Below are 6704 nucleotides of genomic sequence, written 5' to 3' on the forward strand. Positions count from 1 at the left end.
AAAATGTTTAATTATGTGTAGTCAAAATGTAATTTATGTTTACCTGATAAATCCATTACTTCTGGGAGTTACTCTTCCCTGCCACTAGGAGGCAAATATTCCCATTCTCCAAGAGCTCTATAAATCCCCTCCCACCTCACTGGTAAATCAGTTTGACATATAGGTAAGCAAATGAGATAGGAAAAGAAATAAGAGGAAAATAATAGGAGCTGGGGGAAAAGATGTGTGCAAAAATAAACCAACACCAAAAAAACAGGATGGGGTATCATGGACTCTTCACCATCATGAAATAAATTAATTTATCAAGTAAGCATAAATTATATTTTCTATTTTCTTTCATACAGGTGGTGAGAGTTCATGATCTAACAAACACAGCAAGAAATTGCAGCTGCCGATCCTTTCTAACCCTCTGTGTGTAGCTGGAAGCTCTGGGGTAATTACAGCATCCTAACACAGCTGAGAGGGGTGCACGCCAGAAACCGGCCGTGTAAGCCGTTAATAAAAAAACAGGTAATTCAAAAAAGGCAGCACAAAATAGCACCTTACAAAAAGTAAAACATAACTTATTTTAGTTCCATAAAATCAGAGACAGCCCTTTACACTCTGACGCATTTTATGCCTCACAGGCACATAATCATAGGGATCTACAATCCAATACTCATGGGAACTAATACCCAAGCTGTGGAGTCCACGGCTAATGAGAAATAAGGGCGGGATAAAAAGAACATCTTTTTCACAAACCAAACAGAACCCAAAGAATGAACAGGGAAACATAGTTCTAACATAGTAGATGAGGTTGAAAAAAAGACAGAAGTCCATAGAGTTCAACCTATACAAATCTAATATACTTACAAAAAAGCTTCAGTTAAGCTTAAATGAATCCCATTAAAAGGTGACCCTCTCAACACAAGCAATCATATCCCTGAATTCTGTTTCTAGCCAAAAATGTATTCAAACCATTTTTAAATGTATTTAAGGTATTAACATTCACTACCTCTTTAGGTAATGAGTTACACATTTTTATTGCTCTTACAGTGAAAAAACGTTTCCAATGCAGGAGATTTAATCTCCTTTCCTCCAGCCTGAAATTGTGACCTCCTATCACAAACAATTTTCTTGGAATAACCTTGCCTCCCGAGGAAACCAAACCCCTTGTGCCCTCAGAGTCCCCCAGATGGCCCCCCAACCTAAAAGACTTGCATCTGAAGTGATCACAGTCCAAACAGGAAGAGCAAAAGAAGCCCCCTACATAAGAAGCTGATGATTCAGCCACCCAGACAGTGACTAACTTGTCCTGTAATCTAGACACATCTTTTAAGACTGCACCACTGCTGAAGCATACAAAGCTGAAGAGGCCTCAAATAAAAATGAGCAAACGGAAAAGCATCCAATACAGCAATCATGAGACCTAATATCTCCATGCAAAAGAGCAACTGAGAGAAAAGAAAAAGACTGAAGATTTTTACAAGCTAACATTAGTTCCAATTTTCTTAGATCTGTCAAAGAGAAATTCATGGAACCTAATCTATCTGAACTCTCAGAAAAACAACTATTGTCTGAGCCTGGAACCAGAGAACCCTTTGGAAAATTGATTTTCCAACCATGTTGTTAAAGAAACAAGGCCAAAACGCATTTTCTCCAACATTGGTGTGTCCGGTCCACGGCGTCATCCTTACTTGTGGGGAATATCTCTTCCCCAACAGGAAATGGCAAAGAGTCCCAGCAAAAGCTGTCCATATAGTCCCTCCTAGGCTCCGCCCACCCTAGTCATTCTCTTTGCCGTTGCACAGGCAACATCTCCACGGAGATGGTTAAGAGTATGTGGTGTTTAGTTGTAGTTTTTTATTCTACTATCAAGAGTTTGTTATTTTAAAATAGTGCTGGTATGTACTATTTACTCTGAAACAGAAAAAGAAGAAGAGTTCTGTTTGTGAGAGGAAGATGATTTTAGCAGCAGTAACTAAAATCGTTTGCTGTTTCCACATAGGACTGTTGAGATGAAGTAACTTCAGTTGGGGGAAACAGTTAGCAGACTTTTCTGCTTAAGGTATGACTAGCCATATTTCTAACAAGACTGTGTAATGCTGGAAGGCTGTCATTTCCCCTCATGGGGACCGGTAAGCCATTTTCTTAGTCTCAAACAGAATAAAGGGCTTAATATGGGCTGTAAAACTGGTAGACACTTTTATGGGCAAAATCGATTGCTTTATTTGAGCTTTTTATACATGTTTATGCTTGAAATTCACACTTATAAGCTTGGGGAACGTTTTTTAACGTCAGGCACTGAGTTAGACACCTTTCCAGTCAGGAAGGGCCTTCCCAGTTGTAGGCTGAGCCTCATTTTCGCGCCATTACTGCGCAGTTACTTTTGAGAGCAAGACATGCAGATGCATGTGTGTGGATCTGAAAGTAGTTGGAAAGGTTCCTAGAAGGCTTCATTTGGTATCGTATTCCCCCCTGGGTTTGGTAAAGTCGCAGCAAAGGCTGTAGCTGGGACTGTAGAGGGGTTAAAACTGTAACCGGCTCCGGTTTCGTTATTTTAAGGGTTAAAGCTCTGAAATTTTGAACAATTCCTTCATACTTTTTCACATATTCAGTAATAAAGTGTGCACTGTTTAAAATTTAAAGAGACAGTAACGTTTTTGTTTTAAAACGGTTTTTGTGCTTTATTGACAAGTTTAAGCCTGTTTAACATGTCTGTACCTTCAGATAAGCTATGTTCTATATGTATGAAAGTCAATGTGTCTCCCCCTTCAAAATTGTGTGATAATTGTGCCATAGCGTCCAAACAAAGTAAGGACAGTGCTGCCACAGATAGTAAAATTGCCCAAGATGTTTCATCAGATGAAGGGAGTAGACATAGTTCTACATCATCTCCTTCTGTGTCTACGCCAGTTTTGCCCACGCAGGAGGCCCCTAGTACTTCTAGCGCGCCAATGCTTATTACTATGCAACAATTGACGGCAGTAATGGATAACTCCATAGCAAATATTTTATCCAAAATACCTACATATCAGAGAAAGCGCGATTGCTCTGTTTTAAACACTGAAGAGCAGGAGGGCGCTGATGATAATTGCTCTGTCATACCCTCACACCAATCTGAAGGGGCCATGAGGGAGGTTTTGTCAGATGGGGAAATTTCTGATTCAGGAAAAATTTCTCAACAAACTGAACCTGATGTTGTGACATTTAAATTTAAATTAGAGCATCTCCGCGCACTGCTTAAGGAGGTGTTATCTACTCTGGATGATTGTGGCAACCTGGTCATTCCAGAAAAATTATGCAAGATGGACAAGTTCCTAGAGGTTCCGGTGCACCCCGACGCTTTTCCTATACCCAAGCGGGTGGCGGACATAGTGAATAAGGAGTGGGAGAAGCCCGGCATACCTTTTGTCCCCCCTCCTATATTTAAGAAATTATTTCCTATGGTCGACCCCAGAAAGGACTTATGGCAGACAGTCCCTAAGGTCGAGGGGGCAGTTTCTACTCTAAACAAGCGCACTACTATTCCTATCGAGGATAATTGTGCTTTCAAAGATCCTATGGATAAAAAATTGGAGGGTTTGCTTAAAAAGATTTTTGTACAGCAAGGTTACCTTCTGCAACCCATTTCGTGCATTGTTCCTGTCACTACAGCAGCGTGGTTCTGGTTCGAGGAACTAGAAAAGTCGCTCAGTAGAGAGACTCCGTATGAGGAGGTTATGGACAGAGTTCACGCACTTAAGTTGGCTAATTCTTTTATTTTAGATGCCGCTTTGCAATTAGCTAGATTAGCGGCGAAAAATTCAGGGTTTGCAATTGTGGCGCGCAGAGCGTTTTGGCTAAAGTCTTGGTCAGCAGATGTATCTTCCAAGACAAAATTGCTTAATATCCCCTTCAAGGGTAAAACTCTCTTTGGGCCAGAATTGAAAGAGATTATCTCAGACATCACTGGGGGAAAGGGCCACGCCCTCCCACAAGATAGGCCTTTCAAAGCCAAGAATAAGTCTAATTTTCGTTCCTTTCGCAATTTCAGGAATGGACCGGCCTCTAATTCCGCATCCTCTAAACAAGAGGGTAATGCTTCACAAACCAAACCAGCCTGGAAACCGATGCAAGGCTGGAACAAGGGTAAGCAGGCCAAGAAGCCTGCTGCTGCTAACAAGACAGCATGAAGGAGTAGCCCCCGATCCGGGACCGGATCTAGTAGGGGGCAGACTCTCTCTCTTCGCTCAGGCTTGGGCAAGAGATGTTCAGGATCCCTGGGCACTAGAAATAGTCTCCCAGGGTTATCTTCTGGAATTCAAGGAACTACCCCCAAGGGGAAGGTTCCACATGTCTCACTTATCCTCAAACCAAATAAAGAGACAGGCATTTTTACATTGTGTAGAAGACCTGTTAAAAATGGGAGTGATACACCCAGTTCCAACGGCGGACCAGGGAATGGGATTTTACTCAAATCTGTTTGTAGTTCCCAAAAAAGAGGGAACTTTCAGACCAATTCTGGATTTAAAGATCCTAAACAAATTTCTCAGGGTTCCATCGTTCAAAATGGAGACCATTCAAACGATTCTACCTACAATCCAGGAAGGTCAATTTATGACTACCGTGGATCTCAAGGATGCGTATCTACATATTCCTATCCACAAGGATCATCATCAGTTCCTAAGGTTCGTTCTGGCCTTTCTCAGATCTCACGGATGGAAGGTGAACATAGAAAAAAGTTCCCTGTCTCCGTCGACAAGAGTTCCTTTCTTGGGAACAATAATAGATTCTTTAGAAATGAGGATTTTCCTGACAGAAGTCAGAAAGTCAAAACATCTAAACGCTTGTCAAGTTCTTCATTCTATTCCACGTCCTTCCGTAGCTCAGTGCATGGAAGTAGTAGGGTTGATGGTTGCAGCAATGGACATAGTTCCTTTTGCGCGAATTCATCTAAGACCATTACAACTGTGCATGCTGAAACAGTGGAATGGGGACTATACAGACTTGTCTCCAGTGATTCAAGTAGATCAGAAGACCAGAGACTCACTCCGTTGGTGGCTAACCCTGGACCACCTGTCCCAGGGAATGAGCTTCCGCAGACCAGAGTGGGTCATCGTCACGACCGACGCCAGTCTAGCAGGCTGGGGCGCGGTCTGGGAATCCCTGAAAGCTCAGGGACTTTGGTCTCGGGAAGAGAGTCTCTTCTCCCGATAAAAATTCTGGAACTGAGAGCGATATTCAATGCTCTCAGGGCTTGGCCTCAACTAGCAAAGGCCAGATTTATCAGATTCCAATCAGACAACATGACGACTGTTGCTTATATCAATCATCAGGGGGGAACAAGGAGTTCCCTGGCGATGAGAGAAGTGACCAAAATAATAGAATTGGCGGAGGATCACTCCTGCCACCTATCTGCGATCCACATCCTAGGAGTGGAAAACTGGGAGGCGGATTATCCAAGTCGTCAGACATTCCATCCGGGGGAGTGGGAACTTCACCCGGAGATCTTTGCCCAATTAACTCAATTATGGGGCATTCCAGACATGGATCTGATGGCGTCTCGTCAGAACTTCAAGGTTCCTTGCTACGGGTCCAGATCCAGGGATCCCAAGGCGACTCTAGTGGATGCACTAGTAGCGCCTTGGACCTTCAACCTAGCTTATGTGTTTCCACCGTTTCCTCTCATTCCCAGGCTGGTAACCAGGATCAAGCAGGAGAGGGCCTCGGTGATCTTGATAGCTCCTGCGTGGCCACGCAGGACTTGGTATGCAGACCTGGTGAATATGTCATCGGTTCCACCATGGAAGCTACCTTTGAGACAGGACCTTCTTGTTCAGGGTCCATTCGAACATCCAAATCTGGTCTCCCTCCAGCTGACGGCTTGGAAATTGAACGCTTGATTCTATCAAAGCGTGGGTTTTCAGATTCTGTGATAGATACTCTGGTTCAAGCCAGAAAACCGGTAACTAGAAAAATTTACCATAAAATATGGAAAAGATATATCTGCTGGTGTGAATCCAAGGGATTCCTATGGAATAAGATCAAAATTCCTAAGATCCTTTCCTTTCTACAAGAAGGTTTGGATAAAGGATTATCTGCGAGTTCTCTAAAGGGACAGATTTCTGCGTTATCTGTCTTACTACACAAACGACTGGCAGCTGTGCCAGATGTTCAAGCATTTGTTCAGGCTCTGGTTAGGATCAAGCCTGTTTACAGACCTTTGTCTCCTCCCTGGAGTTTAAATCTAGTTCTTTCAGTTCTCCAAGGGGTTCCGTTTGAACCTTTACATTCCATAGATATTAAGTTGTTATCTTGGAAAGTTTTGTTTTTGGTTGCTATTTCTTCTGCTAGAAGAGTTTCTGAGTTGTCTGCTTTGCAGTGTTCTCCGCCCTATCTGGTGTTCCATTCAGATAAGGTTGTTTTGCGTACTAAGCCTGGTTTTCTTCCAAAGGTTGTTTCCAACAAAAATATTAACCAGGAGATAGTTGTACCTTCTTTGTGTCCGAATCCAGTTTCAAAGAAAGAACGTTTGTTACACAATTTAGACGTAGTCCATGCTCTAAAATTCTATTTAGAAGCTACAAAAGAGTTCAGACAAACATCTTCTCTGTTTGTCGTCTATTCTGGTAAAAGGAGAGGTCAAAAAGCGACTTCTACCTCTCTTTCCTTTTGGCTTAAAAGCATCATCCGATTGGCTTACGAGACTGCCGGACGGCAGCCTCCTGAAAGAATCACAGCTC

This window comes from Bombina bombina, chromosome 7, assembly GCF_027579735.1.
Source record: "Bombina bombina isolate aBomBom1 chromosome 7, aBomBom1.pri, whole genome shotgun sequence".
Taxonomy (NCBI): Eukaryota; Metazoa; Chordata; class Amphibia; order Anura; family Bombinatoridae; genus Bombina; species Bombina bombina.